We start from the raw sequence: 23309 nt of genomic DNA, 5'->3' as shown, positions 1-23309 counted from the left end.
CTGCCATTAGACCCACTACCTAAAGCCAGTTGTATGTTCCTTGGCTGTTCCTGAAGTCTTCACTTTGTCATTTGACAACTTATCCTCCTAGCAATCTCCTCTCCAATGAAGACAGCCATGCATATCTCATGAAGTGGCTAGGAAGATGACATGAAAACACGAATGTCGAGCCTCGACCTTAGTATCCATTTTTATGATGTTCTTAGCAGTTTTTTTCTCCAAGTAGGCAAGGTTCTCCATCTTCTTAGATGTCCATGCAGATCAGTTTGATTTTCCAGCCAAGCTTCAAGGAAGAGATTACAGTTCAATTCTCTGTATTCTGTGAAGCTTCAAAGTCCACTTGCCAAGGACACTGATGAAGGTAAATACTTTATTGAGACCTTTTTGATTATTTCAGACCTATTATTGGCCTAAAGTGCTAAACGAGGGCATGTCAGAGCATATATAACTAGGGGCTCCCGGTCACCATTATGTGCTAAGAACCTGAACTTTCCTGAGTACTTGGAGCCAGGAAAGAAGCATGAAGTGGCTTGCGCTCCTTGGGCTGGTGGTCTTTTCAGATTGCAGAATCATGTAAGTATGGAGACTGTAAGCCACATCATCTCTTTTCTGTGATTTTTCTTTTCATCTGATTATTCTTCTACTCATCAGCTTTAGAACAGAATGGAATATTTCCCTGACAATCTTAAAGTTAAACCCTTAAATATTGATAAGTACCTTGCTATAGGAACTGTGGGACCCAAGGTTCTTGGTGTAGATTTGCATAGTTGGACAACTCTGGGGTCCAGTCATGTCATGACCTATTGAAATTGGAAGTCCTTGCAAGTGTTCAGTGCACAGTCAGTGCAGATGTAGGTGTGGTCCTGTGGAAAGCACTTTTCTACCTTTTATTTAGCATGTTCTTTGTTCCCTGTCTACTTCAGTGTGTATATGTCTATGTCTGCATCTCTGCATCACTATCATGTATCTCTCCATCCCTTTGGAAGTCTCTGTGAGTGTATTTCTCTCTGTGGTGTTTTCTTTTAACTTTTCTTTTAATTTTCTACATTTCCTGAACTTGTTCCCTATCTCCTGGATTCTTCTTTCAACTCTCTCTTCTCTTTCAACTTTGAGAAAGATTGGGAGAGCTAGTTATACACTGTTTTATATCTGACAAGCAGTGTGACCACAGCCAATTCACAAGTCTCTTGAATTTCAAATTCCTCCCTTGTAAAAGAGGACAGGAATCCCCTTCTACCTCTTTCCCTGAGCTTCTATGAGAAGGATACAGTGGGACGGCAACAGCACTGCTAGTGGCTGTCATTGTTGAGACTTCTTATTTATCAGGTACCTTATATCCATCACTTCACTTATCCCCAAGATATCCTATTCAGAGGGTTTGTATTGTTACATTCCACCATTTTACTGAAGGGGAGATTGAGACCCCACAGGGTCATATGGCTTACCCAACACTACAGAACAGAATCTTTATTTAAACCTGCATCTTTGCCATGGAATATGCATAAAATTCTTATAATAAGGTGACTCATAAAAATGATTAGAAAATACATAGTGCCATTGCAATGACAGTTATACCTTAACACTGACAGGTAATTGTAGCATCTTCTTTGTTTTCTTTGTCAAATGTTTGGTGAAAGAATATCTCTAAGGAAAGTGAAGACCATGAGAAATACCCTAAGTGAAAAAAACATGCTGAAAAATTTCCTCAAGGAATATGCTTACAGTCTGTCCCGGATTTCTTCTGGTGGCTCAAATATAACTATTCACCCCCTGAGGAACATCATGGATGTGAGTATTTTGGGAGGATGGCGCTCCACAGCGCCCCCTGGTGCTCTAACCTAGCACTGGGGCTCATCTGGAGGTGCCACGTGGGATGTTGGGGCTGGGGCTCCTGCAGGAGGCAGACACACTGGGCAAAAGGGGCCCCACCCAGAGGAGAAGGCACTATCATCCTTAACTCTTGTCTTGGTGACTGGGCCGAGAAATTACCAGGTGGCAGGTAAACATTCATTTCTGTATCAAAGATGTGTCATTAGTTTGAGGGAGATTGTTCCTTCAGAGGAGAAGGCAATGACAACCAACTACAGTACTCTTGCCTGGAAAAACCCAAGGACAGAGAGGCCTGGTAGGCTGCAGTCCATGGGGTCGCTAAGAGGCAGACACGACTGAGGACTTCACTTTCACTTTTCACTTTCCTGAATTGGAGAAGGAAATTTCAACCCATTCCAATGTTCTTGCCTGGAGAATCCCAGGGATGGTAGAGCCTGGTGGGCTGCTGTCTATGGGGTTGCACAGAATCATACACGACTGAAGCGATGCAGCAACAGAAGCATCAGCAACAGTTCCTTCTGAACTAAGGGAGTCAACTAGTTACAGATGAAGAGTGAATCATCTCTGATCAGAAAGTAGAACCAACTGCAAAGCAATTGTGAATCCCCAGGCAGAGGAATTCAGTTTCCAGAGATGCAAGAACCACAGAGGTAAAAAGTTACTGAACCCATATTCTGTGTAAGGCCATCAGAATCTAACATAGTCGTTACTGTTTTTAGATTAGAAAAAGGGATTATTTTGTCTTCAAGAATGCCCAAGGCAGCCTGAGAGATAGGCAAAGAGTAAATACATTCAAATGAAAGGGTCACTTGTGTGGTGTTGATTGGATGTGGTCTGAGTTTAGAGGGAGTGGCTGGGGTTGATCAAGAAGGACCTCCTGGAGAAGGGGGTGCAAAGGCTGAGTTTGAAGAGACTACAGAGTTTCTCAAATGAAGGCACCAGGACTTCCCTGGGTGTCCAACCGTCCTGGAGGTCCAGTGGTTATGCCTCTGAGCTTCCAATGCAGAAAGTACCATTTCAATGCCTAGTCATAGAATCAATATCCTGCATACAATGTAGCACAGGAAAAAAAAAAAAAAATCAAATGCAAGCACCTCTGTGATCAAAGGCTGTGAGCTTCACAGTGGTAGGAAAGTGATCTCAAGAGATATATGACACCCAAAGGGAGACATCAGTGTGGGAACAGAGGGTAGCCAGTTCTGTCCTAACCCACTCCCTCCTTCTCCCTGTAGATACTCTACATGGGTAACGTCACCATTGGAACACACCCTCAGGAGTTCCAGGTTATCTTTGACACAGGCTTATCTGATTTGTGGGTGCCCTCCATCTTTTGCTAAAGTCCAGCCTGTTGTGAGTACAGACACTCCCTACCCAGACCATCCTTCACTTGCTCTGCCACCCTGTTTCCACCCTTGGCACCTGATGACACTCATCTCTTGTGTCTGCAGCTACATAACTTAGGTTCAGACATTACAAGTCTTCCACCTTCCGGCCTACCCAAAACACCTTCAGCATCGCCTATGGATCTGGGAGCATGAAAGGATTTCTTGTTTATAACACCATTTGGATAACATGGAAAGAGAAGCTGAGTCAGGACTGGCTATGGAGTGACCCCTGCTTGCAAAACAGATGCAGGACCATCTGGCAGGACCCTTCCTAGCCTAACTCCCATAGATATTGGCCATCTTACCCACAGGATCCTGTCCCTGGGGAGGCAGTGTCCGTGGCAACACACGAGCAAATGGATTACCTAACCCAGGGAGTGGCTTGAGGTGTGGACTTTCAGCTCCTCTGCTCATGAGCAGCTCAAGGTTCATTTTCCTGGGAGTGAGAAGAGGGAAAAAAGCGCCCACTTTTATATTGACAGACTGTTCCAGGCACTTTCAGGTAATAATTGGTTTAATCCTGCAACAACACAACATAGCAGGTGGTCTGATTAGCTCATGAGACATATGAGGAAACTGAGGTGCAGACAGAAAGGGCCTTGCTGAGGGCCCACATGTGGTAAACGGTGGAGCTTGGTTGGCTTTTCTTGACTGAAGTTGCTGTAGGGTATTTACGGACAGTATAAAACTTCTATGGGGCCCTGGGGGAAGTCAAGGGCTTCAGGTATCCATAGTGGGACACTGGAGGCCAGAGATGTCAAGGGGCCTGATAAATGAGTTCTCACTCTAGGGTGCCTTTGAGAGTCTCATAAGACGTATGTCCTGCCTCCTCAAAGTACTTGAGTAGTTTCCCTCTCTCTCTTTCTTTCTTATACACACTCGCACAAATACATACATATCCCCAAAAGTGAATTTCCCAGGCAGCAGTTTCATAGATCCCTGCAAGCAAGACTGTGTTTTTGGCTTCCGTCTTCCTGGACAGATACAGAATCCACAGTACCTTAGAGAATTCAGTCCATTCCTGTCATTAGGTCATAGTGATGCCAGAGAAGGCTACCTTGCTCTCAACTCATTTGGTCCACAAGGTGGCACCAATGGGTCCTGGCCTGACTCTTGGTTGCCCCACCTGGACAGAAGCCACAAGGCCAATTTGACTCACTCAGGTGGTGTTTTTCAGAGGGGCAGATGTTTTAAAATTCACAACCTCTCACAAATGGAACTCAAATTCCCCTCCCAGCTTGGTCTAACCATCTGAGGTCCAGCAAAGACACAGCCCTGCCGCAATTCTCTGAGGATCTAATGGCAATGCACCCCAGCCCAGTCCTAGCCCCACTTCACGTATCTTCTCTCCCACAGATTGGGGACTTTGTAAGTTCTGACCAGCTGTTCGGTCTAAACGTTGTGGCATATGGGTGTGAGGGTGTACCTTTTGATGGCATCTTGGGCTTGAACTACACCAATATATCTGTTTTTGAAGCCATCCCCATCTTTGACAACCTGAAGAATCATGGTGCCATTTCTGAGCCTGCTTTTGCCTTCTACTTGAGCAAGTACGTCTGAGATGGACAATACCTTTCTCTAAATTAGCTTTAAGATGCTTTCCGTTGCACAAAAGTTACAGAACACTTGATAAAGAAGAATCCTGAGAGATAATCTAACCCAGGATAAATATAGCCCCAGGGCCGTACCTGGCTTCACCACTGGCTTTTATAAATAACGTTTTACTGGAAGACAATGCTGCTCCTGGGCTCAAGACCAGTAACTTGGTCTAGGCGGGTGAGTGAGGAGGAAGACTAATGGAAGGCAACAGGAAACAAGTTGGAGGAAAAAGCAATAAGATTTGCTTATGAGTTTGATCAGGAAGGAAGGAGAAGGATGGTGGATATTTTTCCTTCTTCTTTAGCATTCCACTGGGAGCCCAGGACCAGCTACCCAATTTGCAGGAGCCAGTGAAAAATGAAAGTGTGGGACACAAAACAAACATGTGGGATCCATTGTTCAAGAAATATTAGGCATTTCAAGACAGGGAGAGTATAGGTGGGGTCCCTTCTGAGTGTGGGGCCCTTTGAACAGTAGAGGTCACAGGCCAGTGCAGCCAACTCTGGGTGACCTGAACCCACACCCTTAGAATGCCCAGGCTTTGATTTTCCTGAAAAATGACAAGCTAGACAAGGAGAAAGCCAATATGCTTCAGCATCATGTCCTCTGAGTGTGTCTGAGCACTCAGGTCACAGGAGGTAGAGCATCTTCAGAAGATAGAGTGGGTGGAGCCTAGCCAAGTGACTCAGCTTCTAACCTCTTCTGTGTCACTCACTAGCTGGTAACTGACCTCAGTCTGGATCTCAATCTCTCCTAGCCTCGATTTCTGCATCTGTTTATGGGGACCTTATTAGGGCCTTGATGGGTGGACCAGCACAGCTCTCAGACAGTGCCGTTGTTACTGTCCTCCAACGATCCCCCCTCTCTTCTCTCTACACATGCATGGCGAAAGGCAGTGTGGTGATGTCTGGTGGGGTGGATAAATCCTACTACCAGGTAGCTCTCAGCTGGGTGCCACTGATCCACGCGGGCGACTGGAGAGTACACATGGACTGGTAACCTCTCCCTCTGAGGGTCAGCCCAAGTGATGCTCCCGCTACCGTACATGCATACAGGCAGACACACACAAATACATCCTCAGACACACAGTCACACAGACATATACACCACTCACAACAACACAGACAGACACACAGACACATGGAAACACATAAGCAGACACATATAAACATACACAGACACATATAAACATGCATAGCTAGTCAGAGACACACAAACACTCACAGAGACACATACAAACAAACACACAACCAGATATATATGCAAACCACCCATGGGTTCATAATCCCCTGGCCTTCTGACCAGGGTTCTGACCAGGGTCCTAAAAGGGTTGGAGGGGTCTGTGCACCTGGGAGAGGGCTGCACCCACTGCCCTGTGAGGTGTGGAGCATGGTTAGGGGACTCTACATTGTGGTGAACAGAGGATCAGGGAGAATTTATCCAGCCTGAACAGAGATATAAGATGACCAGTTGTCTGGGGCTACCTCGGAAGTTCTCAGTACAGACAAATGTCAGTTTAAAAACAGGGAAAGTCCTCAGCAAATGGGTAGAACTGGTCTCCTAAGGGAGCAACTACTGAGCAGTGTGGAGAGATTTGCTGAAGTCTTAAGACTTGAAAGCAACTAATAAAAAAGACATCCCACGTTCATGGGCACACAGTAGGGCAGGGGCTATAACAGAGAATCAGGAAGGTGGGATCCAGGAGTGACCTGAGGACAAGAGGCATAATTGAGATGATTCTGTGTGATACCCTCAGACAAAAGCTGACCTATCCTTTGGAGTTTCTGTGGGCTAGTCATGTATTTCCTGGCCAGGGTCTCAGGGTCTGAGCTGGTTGTAGGAGCAGTGCTTGGAGACACCCTCTCCCAGAGGACCCCCTGTCTCCTACCACTATGAGAATCTGCTGCCCTCGCAAATCTCCATCTTCACTCTGCGATTGACCTGTTATTTGTTCCCCACAAGATACAGCTCTCTGGATGTTTCTCATTCATTATTCGCACAGTCTTCATTCACTCACTGAACAGACAAGCCTTGGGCATCCACTGTGTGCCAGGCACTTTAGGGAGGCAAGGAGAATAAAACTTGCCCTCCCATCTAAGAAGGCAGATGAACAGGGAATGAGACACACACATAGTGAATTGTGACTTTGGTACATGCTAGACATGAGAAAGTGTCTACAGAGACTGTCAAGAAAGTATACCAATAAACACCAGGGGAAAGACTTCCCTGAAACCATGACAATTAAGCTGGAATCTGGAAGATGAGAAGAAATTTGCTAGTCAAAGGGGAGGGGGCTCCTTTAGGAAGGAAGATCAGCTTGTATCAAGGTGCAAAAGAGCCTGGTGTATTCAAGTACTGCATTCAAGAATGTCAAGGAAGGTGCCGTGTAGGGAGCAAAGGAAAAGAGGGCAAGAGACAAAGGGCTGTTTAGAAGACAGTCAGGAAGGGGGAAGCTCTGGGGAGACTCAGAGTGACCTTGATCTCTGCTTTGTCACACTGTCTCTCAGCATCTCCATGAAAAGAAAGGTTATTGCTTGTTCTGGCGGCTGTGAGGCCCTTGTGGATACAGGGACATCACTGATCCTTGGCCCAAGAAGACTGGTCAATAACATCCAGAAGCTCATCGGCACCACACCACAGGGTTTGAAGGTGAAGGGTCATGCCCCAGGGTCACTCCCAGTCTCCACACACAAGAAGGATCTCCAGGGCCAACTTCTCTCCCTCTCTCTAATGGCACTATGTTCCATGTTTTGCAGTCAATACCCTGCCCTCTATTAGCTTCATAATCGATGGTATCAACTACCCAGTACCAGCTCAAGCCTACATCCTCAAGGTGAGGGGAGGACCCTGAGGGGTGGTTCTCAAATAGGAACTTGCAGGAACCCTTGGGCTGCTGCTGGGAAGAGGGTGCCCTCTGCAGGCCATCTCACACTATTGCAGATGCTGCTGAGCCTTGGGGCTTGCCAGAGTCTCCCACAATACGAACTACTTGAGAGTAAAGGGCCGTCTGGGACACTGATCATCCTGAAATAAATGTGGAGACACCACGCCATGCTGGCATGGTGGGAGTCACAAGGAGAGGGGAACACTCAGATTCTCAGTACTTAAAGAGCTTCAGTTCAATCTGAACCCTCAGATGGATGAAAACAGAAAGTCAGCTCTAAAAGTCCTTGAAATAAGTCATGTGACACTGGAATGGCTGGGGATAGTCCCAATGTGCTGTCCCACCATAGGGATTAACAGTCTCCCTTCCCTTCTCTCAGTTTTCCTCATTTGGATGATAAATTACATGGTCACCCTAGTTCTCAGATGCATCTTCCCCTAACTCTGGCCAGGTCCCCACTTTGTGAGTCAGGCTACCCAACCCCTCTGTGGAGAGGCTGGATGCTAACGTGAATAAAGGGTGCACAGTGACTGCTCAGCCCTGGCACAGGGTGGAGGCTTCATGTCAGCTCCCTAGGGGAGTTCAGAGCTGGCTGATGGGCTCAAAGAAGGCTTTGAGGATGGGAGGGAATTTCAGGAATTCTAAAAGTGTAAACTCATGGAGTCATATGGACGGTTGCTTGGTTCTAGGCAAAGCTGCACTGGATTCCATGCAAATGTCATCCCAAAGTGCTTTGCATTTCGGGTACTGGGGGTTTACTCGGGGTGATGAGGGCTATGGACTGACCGGTGGGGATGGGGAACCAGAGTAAGTTACCCACCCAAGCCTGGAGTGGCCAAAGTAGGTGAGTGCGGGCCGAAGGTGGCTTCCCAGAGTACCTGAGTTAAGTCTTCAAGAATGTGTTGTGGGCACTGCTCTATTTAAGATGGATAACCAACAATGAGTTACTGTGTAGCACGGTGAACTCCACTTAATTATATGACAACCTGGATGGGAGGGGTATTTTTGGGACCAGGATACCCGGATACATATGGTTGAGTCCGTTTACTGTCCACCTGAAACTCAGAATATTGTTAATCCGCTATACTCCAATACAAAATTAAGTTTTTAAATAAAGTACGGATTGTGTAGACGCAGGAGGAGAACCATCATTCTCTTCAGAGAAAACAAGGAACAGGATGCAGAAGGAAAGAAACAGGGAGAGAGGAGAACTATGGACTCTTTTTCTTTTCTAAAAATTTTATTGAAGTGTGGCTAATCTTCAGTGTTACGTTAAGTTCTGCTGCACAGCAATGTAACTCAGTTATACACATACAGAAATATATATTCTTTTTCTTATTCTTTTTCATGTGGTTTATGACTGGATAGTTAATATATTTCTTTATGCTCTACAGTAGGTCTTTGTTGTTTATTATTCCTCTGTATCCCCACCTCTCAGTCCTCCCCTCTCCCACAGCCTTCCTCATGGCAACCTCATGTTTTGGCCCTTTTCGGTTGCTGATGAACTCTCATATCCCTTGCTAATGAGAAAATTCCTTGATACTTACCAAAAGAGGGAAATAAAACCAAGAATTGTGCTGGGTCTGGATATTTGTGGGAGTCACACATAAGGGCTCAGGCTGACTGGTGTGTGTCTCTGACTCCCCCAGGATTCTAGAGGCCACTGCTATACCACCTTTAAAGAGAACACAGTTAGGACATCTAGAGAGACCTGGATGCTGGGTGACGTCTACCTGAGGCTGTATTTCTCAGTTTTTGATTGAGGAAATGACAGGATTGGCCTGGCAAAGGCAGTATAAATGCTTGGAGTGGTTCAGGAATCAGTAAGGCCGCTCTGAGAAACACTAAGTCACACTTAGGGTACTCCTGCCCAGGATGTTGGTGAACTGTATCTGGTGGTCTGCACACCCTATTCTCATTAAAGAATAAAGAGTTTCACTCATAATGGTGCTGAAACAGACAGGAGCCTTTGTTTGTGTCTGGGAGGTGTTCAATGATCGGGAAGGATCTAGAACCAAGTCTGAATCACAGTTGAGAGGAGCCCACCTCCACCTGGCTTCAAGGAAAGGGGAGACTCATTGAAGTGATTCTGGGAATCCAGGACACAAGACTCAGAGCAAATACAAAGATCTCAGTGACTGGACCCAAGAAATCAGTAGTCATCAGTTCTCTATTTCATACCCTGACTGTTTCATTCCCTCTTCTTGATGGTCTTATCCTGACAACATTCTTCCTTAAGGCTTCTATACCTAGTGAGGGAATCCAAGCTACCTGCTCTAGGGTTTTGTATCCTGAAGTCATTTCCAATAAAGAAAGAAAATATTGAAGACATCAGAGTTCAAGGGCGTTCTCTGAATGACCCACCTCAGATCACGTGTACAGTCCTAGATCAGCCATCCTGGCAGGGCCATGGGGTCCTATAATTGGCTTTACATGGTCTTGTGGCCCTGACCCAACAGCACACATGATTGTCAATTTCCTCCAGAACTACAAGACTGAAGCTGGGGAGAGGCAGCCCCAAGGATAGCGATTGGGAGATAGTCTAGGCCATGGAAGAGTTTGTGAACACCCACTGACTCCACCACCTCCTCATTCAGAGGAATTATAAGGGGTAATGAAATAGACTCTCTTCATCCCATCTCAGATGATCTTATCACTGGGCTTCTCCTCCAAGGGAGTTTGGGTGAGGTACTTCATGGAGAGCTGGTTCCCTTTTGTCCCACACCCAGTCACCAGGTCTCTGCCACATATGCCTGCTCTGTCCTTTCCAGTCCTACTTGGTAAGTGGTGGCCCCAGTGGATCCCTGAGCCACCCCCCTCCTCCAGAGCCTTCAGCCTTTCAGAGTTTCTCCATGGGTGGGGCTACAAACTGTTTGCTTGGACCTGCCATGGTTAGGCACTTTTACAGTGGAAGCATCCGTTCTTTGCACCTGGAGGCCCTCAGTAGATGCCTCAGCTGAGACAGCAGGGGTCAGAGGTTGATTTCCTTTCCGATTGGTTTGATGTCCTTGTTGTATAAGGGACTCTCAAGAATCTTCTCAAGCACCACAGTTCAAAAGCTCAATTCTTTGGCATTCACCATTTCTTATGGTCCAGATATCCCATCTGTACCTGATTACTGGAAAAACCGTACCTGTGACACTAGAGACCTCTGTAGCAAAGTGAGTCTTTGTGTTTTAATAAACAGTGCAGGTGTTTCATAGCCTTTCTTCCTTCCAAGGAGCAAGTGTCTTTTAATTTTGTGGCTCTAGTCAAGGTCCATAGTGATTTTGAAGCCCAAGAAAATAAAATCTGCCACTGTTTCCACTTTTCCCTCATCTATATGCTGTGAAGTGGTGAGACTGGATGTCATGAATGTTGGGTATCTTTTTGTGAATAGTTTTTTGAATGTTGAGCTTAAGGTAGTTTTTTCATCTCCTCTCTTCATCGAGAGGCTCTTTAGCTCTTTTTTGCTTTCTGCTATTAGGGTGGTGTCATCTTCATATCTGTGGATGTTGATACTTCTCCCAGCAATCTTGATTCCAGCTTGGAATTTATCCAGACCAGCATATTGAATTATGTATCCTACATATAAGTTACATAACCAGAGTGACAATGTATATCTTGTCATTCTCCTTTCCCAATTTTAAATCTTTCAGTTTTTCCATGTCTGATTTTAACTGCCGCTTTTTGACCTACATACAGACTTGTTTGGAGAAAGGTAAGGTGATCTGGTACTCCCATTTCCTTAAGAATTTTCCAGAGTTTGTTATGGTTCATATATTGAAAGGCTTTAGCATAATCAGTGAAGCAGATGGAAATGTTTTTCTGGGTATCCCTTGCTTTCTCTATGATCCAATGGATGTTGGCAATTTGATCTCTGGTTCCTCAAACCACTTTGTATATCTAGAAGTTCTCAGTTCATGTACTTTCGAAACTTAGGTTGAAAGATATTGAGCATTACCTTGCTAGCAAGTGAAATAAGCATGATGGTGTGATGGTGAGAGGGTAACTGGCAGGAAGGCCAGGGGTCTCCAAACAGAGGAAATAGCCTGCAAATGTCAGACATTTTTATCTTTCTTAAGCGTCAGGAAGAAAGAAACTAGCGATATTTTTTCCTTCTCTATACAAATTTAAAAGGAGGTTTCTCTTAAAATACTGTGTTGCCATAATGACACCTGGTTTCGCCTGAAATAAACTATTCTCAAATCTAGAGATAACCAATGCCTTTTTCTTATGAAAATGTTTATCTTAAGCTATGCTAATGTACTATGCATTTACCCCAAACTCTGTCTTCAAGTCAGTTCCGCCTTTTGGCTCAGAACCTACTTGACAAACCAGTATGTTATACTCAGATATTGTTCTTCTAATATATGTAAATGAAACTATTTGTGTGGTGGTCTTCCCTTCTTCAAGATTCAAGTTAATTATTTTATGGCCAAGACGAACCATTTGGTGCCAAGATTATCCCTAAATGCATCTTATGGGTGAGGGGCCTGGTGCCATTCTGAGTTTTAAGACATTCTTTTCTTTCATTAACAGACTGCTGCTGCTGCTGCTGCTGCTGCTGCTGCTGCTAAGTCGCTTCAGTCGTGTCTGACTCTGTGCGACCCCATAGACAGCAGCCCACCAGGCTCTGCCATCCCTGGGATTCTCCAGGCAAGAACACTGGAGTGGGTTGCCATTTCCTTCTCGTTTGCATGAAAGTGAAAAGTGAAAGTGAAGTCGCTCAGTCGCGACTGACTCGTGGCGACCACATGGACTGTAGCCCACCAGGCTCCTCCATCCATGGGATTTTCTAGGCAAGAGTACTGGAGTGGCTTGCCATTGCCTTCTCCAACAGACTGCTAGTGACTATATAACATCCAGTGGAAGACTAGCAGGGGGTACTCTTCCTGTCCCCTTCTGATGCCTATGTCAGAAGCTTTCTCTATCTCCTTTATACTTTAATAAAACTTTATTACACAAAAGCTCTGAGCAATCAAGACTCATCTCTGGCCCTGGATTGAATTCTTCTTCTTTGGGGCCAAGAATCCTGGCGTCTTTGCATGATACAACAACCTTTCATCTTGGGGGCTCATCTGGGATCCTTCAGGACAAGATAAGGATGCTTGGAGCTCTAGTCCTTTGTTCTCTTAGTGAACACGTTTTCTGCTGTGCTTTACTAACTCTAAAGTGTGCTCGTGTGAATGAATGACATGCCCTGTGTGAAGCAACTGAGGAGCCCTGCTCTGCGGTTCCACGGTGATCTCATACAGCTTATGGCAGAAACCTGTCAGGGGTTTATACCGACCTGCCAATGCCAAGAGGCACCCAATGTCTCCTTAGGGAACCGACCAGAAATGGGCAAAGTGTGTGGACTGAACTCTCCTTTCTCGGTCAAACTTTTCGGTCTCTTTGACCATTTCATAACTCCTTCGGAATTAGAAGTACTAACCTAATCTATCAGATTATAGACTTTCAAGGGACTTGTGATCTATATTGTTACTGTGTACTGTGGCTTAGGTCCCAAACTTGGATTGGTAGTCAAGAAATCGCCTAGCCTCGCTAGGAATCAGAAGTTCGGAAGCTAGATGGAGCTCTAGCTCCCAGAACATCTCTGAGGTTAAAGGTTACTCAGATTGGGACTGCAATGGGTTTTTTTCCTTTGGTAATGCTGGCTCTCAGTGGACCAGAGGAGGCTCTTATACTGATGTGGTGATGCTTGAAAAGAACATCTCAGCTTAATGTTCATATCGGTCTTATTGTGGTCAGGAATATACTCAGGGTCATGCACAGGCATTCAGGTGATGAATGTTTCCCCCAGCGGTCTTAGCTTGGGAGGCATTCCGGAAGGTTACTCTGATTACACCCCGGGTGACATCAGAGACAAGCAAGATTAATGGTGAAGAGCTGGATGTCAGGTAGAGATGCTCTCAGGTCTACCCCTTGTACATCCCCACCCCATCTCAGTGGTAGAACCGGGAGGGTCGAGGATGGCGCCTGCATTCGTAAGGGACAGACTAAGTCCGACCAGGAAGGAAAAGCTTTTTGTGTAATGTCTGTCTACACCCCCATCTAGAGCAGGGGGGATATCTCCGGTAGAAAAATGGCGCTGGCCGCTTTTTTTCTCTTTTACAGATGGGAGCTAACAATTCTAGCCTCACTCCTTTGAACTGTATCCTGAAAATCTGGGATAGATTTGATCCCCAGGGCTTAAAGAAGACACACCTGGTCTTCCTATGTGATACTGCATGGCCAAGGTATCCATTGGAGGATGGCGAATGGTGGCCAGTTGGAGGGTCTCTTAAGGATAATACTGTTTTACAATTAGAGACCGGTTCTGTAAGGAACAAGGGAAGTGGGTAAAAGTAGCTATTATGCATTACAAAGGGCACAGCAGGGATGGGAGTAAAGTAGCTGAAGCTAATCAGCTGGCTGACTGTCAAGCCAAAAAGCGGCACTTTACGAAACCCCTTCACTGCAGACACCTTTGATCTGGACAGGTCCTGTGGAACAGGAAAAAACACAATATACTGAGGAAGAATTAAAAAGATATGAAAAAAGAGGAGCAAAGATTACTGATAAAGGATGGTTACAGTCTGAGGATGGACGATTAATAGTTCCTGAAAATGCTCAATGGAAAATTCTTAAGGGTTTACATCAGAGTTTTCATTTGGGTGCAGAGAGTACTTACCAAATGGCTTCTCGTTTGCTTCAAGGTAAAAATGTAATGAAAACTTTAAAGAGTATTATCAAAAGGTGTGAGATTTGTCAAAAAAAAAAAAAATAACCCAAAGACTGAAAAGCTAGCAAAATCTGGATTACTACGAAGTAGGAAATATGCTGGAGAAGACTGGGAAATTGATTTCACTCTTATGCCAAAAGCTAATAGATATTTTTGCTTACAAGTTTGGGTAGATACTTTTACTGGATGGATTGAGGTTTTTCCCTGTCGTAGTGAACAGGCTAAGGAGGTTATAAAGATTTTAATCCATAAAATTATCCCCAGGTTTGGGCTGCCACGGAGCCTTCAGAATGACAATGGCTCCACCTTTAAAGCTGCTGTAACTCAGGGGATATCTAAAGCTCTAGAAATAAAGGACTCTGTGGGAGAGGGAGAGGGTGGGAAGATTTGGGAGAGTGGCATTGAAACATGTAAAATATCATGTAGGAAACGAGTTGCCAGTCCAGGTTCGATGCACGATGCTGGATGCTTGGGGCTGGTGCACTGGGACGGCCCAGAGGGATGGTATGGGGAGGAAGGAGGGAGGAGGGTTCGGGATGGAGAACACATGTATACCTGTGGCGGATTCATTTTGATATTTGGCAAAACTAATACATTTATGTAAAGTTTAAAAATAAAATAAAATTAGAAAAAGAAAAAAAAATATCACTTACACTGTTACTGGAGACCCCAATCCTCCAAAAAGGTTGAAAAAGCTAATGACATTATCAAAAGACATCTGCACAAATTAACTCAAGAGATGCAAGACAATTCAATTAAAGTCCTACTCATAGCTTTAATGAGGGCCCAAACTGCCCCCCAAAAAGAGAGACTGTCTCCATTTAAATATATTTATTGAAGGCCTTTCTTACACACAGAAATTTTTATAGACCCTGAAGCCTTAGAATTAACTAGTTATGTAACTCAGCTCTCAGCTTTTCAACGGACATTAACAAAACTCCAGGCGACAACTCCTGACCCTGCCTCTGAGTCAAACAAGCCTCTATTTGAGCCAGGAATTGAGATCCTCATAAAAACTTTGAGATCTGGGGGCCCATCCCTCAAGCCCCTCTGGGAAAGCCCTTACCAGGTTATTCTTTCTTCTCCCACAGCTGTCAAAGTCCCAAAAATTGATTCGTGGGTACATCACACTCAAGTTAAGAGGTGGCACCCTGACCAAAACTAAGTGACATCTTTTTATGTCTTTACTTTCTATGCTCTGACTTTGTACTTTTCAGATGGGCCTGATAACCTATGTGAGCTTACTTCTGCTGACTCCAAATATCCTGAGTCTGCCATTTGATCCTCAAGACAATGTCTTCCTGTCCTGGGCTCACTCCTATGCTACAATCCACAATCAGTCTAACTGCTGGGTCTATGGAGCACTCCTCTCTTCATCGGTGGAAGGCTTCCTGTGGTGGACATTTCCACTTCAAGGAAAAGACTTTCTCCAAGTCTGTAAATACCTTCAACAACAGTCACATGTGATGCCTCTTCTTCATCTGATGACATCTATCAACCCTAAAATGGACTGGTGCAACACTTTGTACTTTAACTATGGACATAATGTGACTTTTAATTTTGATTATACATTCTCTCGGTTCAATGACTATTTTGCTACACATAAGGCAAATAGGTCTAGATTGAATGGTTTTTTACCTGATATTATCAAATATGAGATGAGGTTATATGGCTAACTCCTAAAAAAGGACGTTTAATATCTACTGCCCCTATATGCTGAGAACAAACAGAGCCATCCCCAAAAGTTAGCCAACAACTTAATTACAATGATTAGAAACAATTGGGATTTTTGCCTCAAAAAATATACAACGTAATCATTCCGGTGTTTTCCAACCCCAGTTCAGGTCCTCCCTTTGTCTGGCCAGGCACTAATTTGGACTGGATATCTCAGTCGCGCTGGCTTGCTCCAAATGGGACTTATTGGATATGTGGCTCTTACCTATGGGCATGGCTCCCCCCTGGTTGGATAGGGAGATGTACCCTGGGTCTAGCCTTTACTCACGGCTTTACATTTTCAGAGCTTCCAAAAAAGCCTGCTAATTTACCCCACCTTAAAACTCAGTGGGCAAGGTCTGAATTTCACTGGTATGATTATTTGGCTACAGTGTTTGTTCTCTCTTTGGGAACTACAGATGTTATGCTACCAGTGGATGCTTTGACTAATTTTACTCAACAGGCATTACAAAATTCTCAAAAGGCTATTTTAGCTCTTAATGCTGAACAAGCACAAATTAGAAAGGTGGTTCTACAAAACAGATTGGCTTTAGATATTCTGACAGATGCACAAGGAGAAACGTGTGCTATTATTCATACCCAATGCTGTACCTGATATGAGCACGAATGTTACTCATTTTACTAAGTACATGAACAAGATGATTGGGGCCATGGATACTCCTAAAGCCTCAACTGCCTCAGTTTGGGAGACGTTAACTAGTTCCCCATGGTGGACAACTATCTTACAATAATTCTGATTGTTGTTTTTACTGCTTGCTCCCTGCATCTGTAATTGCATAACTGGATTTGTTTCTAGCCACATGAAAGCTTTTAAGTTACAAATGGTTGCTCAAACTCCTGCTACTGCTGCAACTTCCTCCAACTACTATTTGGGGCCCCTGGATCAGATATCCTCCATATGAGGATTAGGAGAATATGTTGCCTTACCAATTTAGGGACAATGCCCCTTCTCAGCTTGGAAGCAATTATGGAATGAAAACGACACCCCTTTTCCCTAGGCAACATAATTCTCCTAAAAGAAAAGGGGGGAATGAGAGGGTAACAGGCAGGAAGGCCAGGGGTCTCCAAACGGAGGAAATAGCCTGCAAGTGTCAGACATGTTTATCTCTCTTAAGCGTCAGGAAGAAACAAACTAGCGATATTTTTTCCTTCTCTATACAAATTTAAAAGGAGGTCTCTCTTAAAATTCTGTGTTGCCATAATGACACCTGGTTCCACCTGAAATTAACTATTCTCAAACATAGAGATAACCAATGCCTTTTTCTTATGGAAATATTTGTCTTAAGCTATGCTAATGTACTATGCATTTACCCCAAACTCTGTCTTCAAGTCAGTTCCGCCTTTTGGCTCAGAACCTACTTGACAAACACGTATGTTATACCCAGATATTATTCCTCTAATCTATGTAAATGAAACTATTTGTATGGTGATCTTCCCTTCTTCAAGATTCAAGTTAATCATTTTATGGCCCAGGATGAACAATTTGGTTCCAAGATTATCCCCAAATGCATCTTATGGGTGAGGGGCCTGGTGCCATTCTGAGTCTTAAGATATTCCTTTCTTTCATTAACAGACTGCTAGTGACTATATTGGAGATGGAAATGGCAGCCCACTGTAGTATTCTTGCCTGGAAAATCCCATGGATGGAGGAGCCTGGTAGGCTGCAGTCCATGGGGTCACTAAGAGTCGGATACGACTGAGCAACTTCACTTTCACTTTCATGCATTGGAGAAGGAAATGGCAACCCACTCCAGTGTTCTTGCCTGGAGAATCCCATGGATGGGGGAGCCTGGTGGGCTGCTGTCTCTGGGGTCACACAGAGTTGGACATGACTGAAGTGACTTAGCAGTAGCAGTAGCAGTGACTATATAACATCCAGCTGAAGACTAGCAGGGGGGTACTCTTTCTGTCCCCTTCTGATGCCTATGTCAGAAGCTTTCTCTATCTCCTTTATACTTTAATAAAACTTTATTACACAAAAGCTCTGAGGGTTCAAGCCTTGTCTCTGGCTCCAGATTGAATTCTTCTCCTTTGGGGCCAAGAATCCTGGCATCTTTGTATGATACAACAACATTTCAATAGGTTGAACATTCTTTGGAATTGCCTTTCTTTTGGATTGGAATGAAAACTGACCCTTTCCAGCACTGTGGCCACTGATGAGTTTTCCAAATTTGATGACATATTGAATGCAGCACTTTTACAGCCTCATTCTTTAGAATACTTAAACAGCTCAGCTGGAATTTTACCACCTTCCTTAGCTTTTCTTGTAGTGATGCTTTCTAAATAAAGCCCACTGGACTTCATACTCTAGTATATCTGGCTTTATGTGAGTGACCCCAGCATCATCCCTATCCCGGTCATATGACCATTTTTGTATAGTTCTTCTGTGCATTCTTGCCACCTCTTCTTAATCTCATCTACTTCTGTTACATCGTTGACTTTTCTGTCTTTTATCGTGCCCATCTTTGCATGAATTGTTCTCTGGTATCTCCACTTTTCTTGAAGAGATCTATACTCTTTACAATTCTATTCTTTTCCTTTAATTCATGCACTTTTCACTTATTAAGACTTTCTTATCTCTCCTTGCTATTCTCTGGAAGTCTGCATTCTATTGGGTATAACTTTTCCTTTCTCCTTTGCCTTTCACTTCTCTTATTTTCTCAGCTATTTTTAAGGCCTCCTCAGGCAAGCACTTTGCCTTCTCACATTTGTTTTTCTTGAGGATGGTTTTGATGACCACCTCCCATATCTCCATCCATTGTTCTTCAGGCTACCAGACCTAATCCCTTGAATCTATTTTTCATCTCCACTATATAATCATAAGGGATTTGATTTAGGTCATAGCAGAATGTTCTAGTGGTTTTCCTTACTTTCTTCAATTTAAACGTGAATATTGTTTGCTTCTGCCTAAACATTGCTTCCAGATCACCACCCACCACTCCCAGTGGGTGTGGAGCAAAACCACACAATTTGAGGACTGTTACCCTGGGTTTGTGGAGAAGGCAATGGCACCCTACTCCAGTACTCTTGCCTGGAAAATCCCATGGATGGAGGAGCCTGGTAGGCTGCAGTCCATGGGGTCGCTAAGAGTTGGACACGACTGAGTGACTTCACTTTCACTTTTCACTTTCATGCATTGGAGAAGGAAATGGCAACCCACTCCAGTATTCTTGCCTGGAGAATCCCAGGGACGGGGGAGCCTAGTGGGCTGCCGTCTATGGGGTCGCACAGAGTCGTACATGACTGAAGCGACTTAGCAGCAGCAGCAACCCTGGGTTTGTGCTTGGCTTTTCACATACTTAGCTGTGTGAGCTTGATTAAGTCTCTTAACCTCAGTTTTCTCATCTGGAAAATGGGCACCATGATGATAATTCCACCTTCTAGATTGCATGTGTGCCTGCAAAAAGCAGGTGGCCCTGAGAGGGCCTCCTGGGTTCCTGAGTGTGGAACAAATATGAATTATTCTGCTACCTGGGAGAAAGAAATCTTCTGTTAGCGGTTATGGCTGCCATCCCCAAGGCTAAATATTGATTCAAGCCAAATGACATCTATTTCTGAACCCTGACCCAGAATTCTGACTGAGCCGATGCTTCTGTTTTCTGGGCTCACACAAGAGGTAATGATTACTGGCTCAGATTACACCCTTCCTCAGCCTTACCAGTCAGCCTTTCCTTGTCAACTATTTCTCCCCTGAAATCACACTGCAAGGAGAGTCATAAAGGCTCTTGCTGTCTTGTCAGTTTCCCACATCTCCAGCATAGCAATAAGTAGGTGTTATGGCTACTTGTCATAGCAACAATTATGGCAACCTGTACAGTCCAATCTCAGCCTGCTAAATGAAACTGTTCCCATTTGGCCCCTCATGTTTAAATTACCTATAGTTGCCTTAGTAACCTTCCTATGCTTGCTGTTTAATGTCGAAATATGTGTGGACCTAATCTAGTTTCCTTTCCCAAGCATAATTCCAACCATGCAATTAAGTAACCAAACATTTAGTCATTGAACTACCCACAGGAATGGACAAAAGCAAACCACCCATCATGCATTTCTTGCTTGCCCCCAAACACCATAGAAGTGATCTGCTGAAACAAAGTGATACATTGGCATGTACACTCCAGAAGGGACACTTTTTCTCTGGATTTGTTTTCCATCTAGTGCAGAATGTCTACCATAAGTCTAGCCCTCCAGCAGCTGGTCACCTAATTTTTGCAGACTCAGCCCACTCCAGATCCCTTCCACATCCCTCAGTAAAATCTAGAGAACAGACTTAGTCCCACTTCTCACTCCTTAGGAAAAGTTTTTTTTTTTTTTTTTTTCAGAAAACAATATTTGGTAACACTTTCAAAATCTTGTGCTCCTTGCCTTGGATTCATGGACCTGTAACAGAGGATGGGAAGCCTCCCCTTCCATCTAAATATTTCACCACTCCCACCAGGGCCACAGGCTTGACTGGACCCCAAAGACTTCTGCCTGCTCCCTGATGTCCTCTGTACATCAGTTCAGTTCAGTCTCTCAGTCATGTCCAGCTCTTTGCTATATCATGGAGTGCTGCATGCTAGGTTTCCCTGTCCATTACCAACTCCCGGAAATTGCTCAAACTCATGTTCATCAGGTCGGTGATGCCACCCAACAATTTCATCTTCTGTCTTCCCCTTTGCCTTCTGCCTTTAATCTTTCCCTGCATAAGGGTCTTTTCTAATGAGTCAGTTCTTCCCATCAGGTGGCCAAAGTATTGGAGGTTCAGCTTCAGCATCGGTCTTTCCAATGAATATTCAGGACTTATTTCCTTTAGCATGGACTGGTTGAATCTCCTTGCAGGCCAAGGGACTCTCAAGAGTCTTGTCCAACACCACAGTTTAAAAGCATCAATTCCTTGGTACTCAGCTTTCTTTATGGTCCGACTCTGACATTCAGTCACGACTTCTGGTAAAACCATAGCTTTGACTGTAAAGATCTTTGCTGGTAAAGAAATGCCTCTGCTTTTTAGTATGCTGTCAGGTTTTTCATAGCTTTTCTTCCAAGATTTAGAGTCTTTTTTCCCCACAGCTGCAGTCATTATCTACAGTGATTTTGGAGCCCAGGAAAATAAAGTCTGTCACTGTTTTCATTGTTTTTCCAGATATCTGCCATGAAGTAATGGAACTCGATGCCATGATCTTCATTTTTTGATCTGTATATACCACATCCTGACCATCCCAAAGAAAAAGAAATGCAAAAAGGCAAAATGGTTGCCTGAGGAGGCCTTACAAATAACTTAGAAAAGAAGAGAAGCAAAAGGCAAAGGAGAAAAGAAAGACATACCCATCTGAATGCAGAGTTCCAAAGAATAGCAAGAAGAGATTAAAAAATGCCTTCCTAAGTGATCAGTACAAAGAAATAGAGGAAAACTTTAGAATGGTAAAGACCAGAGATGTCTTCAAGAAAATTAGAGATAGGGAGGGAATATTTCAGGCAAACACGGGCACAAAAAAAGAAAGAAATGGTACGGACCTAACAGAAGCAGAATATATTAAGAAGAGGTTGAAAGAATACATAGAACAACTGCACAAAAAAGATATTAATGACCCAGATAACCACAATGGTGTGATCACTCACCTAGAGCTAGACAATCCTGAAATGTGAAGTCAAATGGGTCTTCAGAAGCATCACTACGAGCAAAGCTAGTGGAGGTGATGGCATTGCAGTAGAGCTATATCAGATCCTAAAAGATGATGCTGTTAAAGTGCTGCACTCAATATGCTAGAAAATGTGGAAAACTCAGCAGTGGCCACATGACTGGAAAGGTCGTTTTCCTTGCAATCCTGCAAAAAGGTGATTTCAAAGAATGTTCAACTACCACACAGTTGCACTCATCTCACATGCTACCAAAGTAATTTCTGCAAGCAAGTCTTGAACAGTACATGAACTGTGAAATTCCATATGTTCAAGCTGGATTTAGAAAAGGCAGAGGAGCCAGAGATCAAATTGTCAACATTCATTGGATAATTCAATCCTGAATATTCATTGGAAGAACTGATGCTGAAATTGAACCTCTAATTCTTTGGCCAACTGATGTGAAGAACTGACTCATTAGAAAAAACCCTGTTACTGGGAAAGATTAAAAGCAGGAGGAGAAGAGAATGACAGAGGATGAGATGGTTGGATGGAATCACCAACTCGATGGACATGAGTTTGCCCAAGCTCCAGGAGTTGGTGAAGAACAGCGAGCCTTGGCATGCTGCAGTCCATGGGGTTGCAGAGTCAGACATGACTGAGCAACTGAACTGAACTGAACATACCACATAGCAAATACTATTTGTAATGGGCATGTTTCTCCAGCAAGACTGGGGCTCCCTAAGGCCCCAACACATATCCCCAGTCAAGTTTGCACCCATGCACAGAAGTCAGTGCTTAGCATTCACAAGACATTCAGTGAGTTCTGATTGCAGGGGGACCTCCATTTTAGTCGACATAAAGGAGTAAAGAACACATTTATCCTCCTGTCTCAAATAACTCCAAAGTAGAAAAGACAAATGAAAGAGCATTGTTTTATATTAAACATCTGGCAGGAGAGAGTGGATTCCTGAGGTGAGGACCAAGAAGGAGAGTTCTACAATTGCCCCGACTCTAGGAATAGTTTCCAACACATACATGGAAGGTGTACCTAGGCAGAGACAAACAGTCTCCCCAAGAAGACAGATTTATGACTCTATATGGTTAGAGTTCACAGGAGAGAGCTACATACAGAGAACTGTGGGAAGGTACAGGTGATACCCTTCCAGGTTTCAGCAGAGTTGATAGTACTGGTCTGAATTATAGGGAACAATCCTTGAATCTCAAATTGCACCAAGTCTAATTGTGTCCCCACCCACTAGCGTGGAAATTAGTCATTTTTAATTATAAATTTATTTATTTTAATTGAAGGCTAATTACAATATTGTATGATTTTGCCGTACATTGACATGAATCCACCATGGGTGTACACGTGTTCCCCATCCTGTACCCCTTTCCCACCTCCCTCCCCATACCATCCCTCTGGGTCATCCTAGTGCACCAGCCCTGAGCATCCTGTATCCTGCATCGAACCTGGGCTGGCCATTCATTTCACATATGATATTATACATGTTTCAATGCCATCCTCCCAAATCATCCCACTCTCACCCTCTCCCACAGAGTCCAAAAGACTGTTCTA

At 44.1% G+C, this 23309-nt stretch overlaps 1 pseudogene; it reads left to right on the top strand.

Annotated features, from left to right (window-relative positions):
• The first annotated feature begins 520 nt into the window (after positions 1-520).
• Positions 521-9497, top strand: LOC133241867 (pregnancy-associated glycoprotein 1-like; annotated as a pseudogene).
• Positions 9498-23309: the final 13812 nt, after the last annotated feature.

Source organism: Bos javanicus, chromosome 29 (assembly GCF_032452875.1).
Source record: "Bos javanicus breed banteng chromosome 29, ARS-OSU_banteng_1.0, whole genome shotgun sequence".
NCBI classification, from domain to species: domain Eukaryota; kingdom Metazoa; phylum Chordata; class Mammalia; order Artiodactyla; family Bovidae; genus Bos; species Bos javanicus.
The sequence above is the reverse complement of the archived record's forward strand: the minus strand, read 5'-3'. Positions and strand labels throughout refer to the sequence as shown.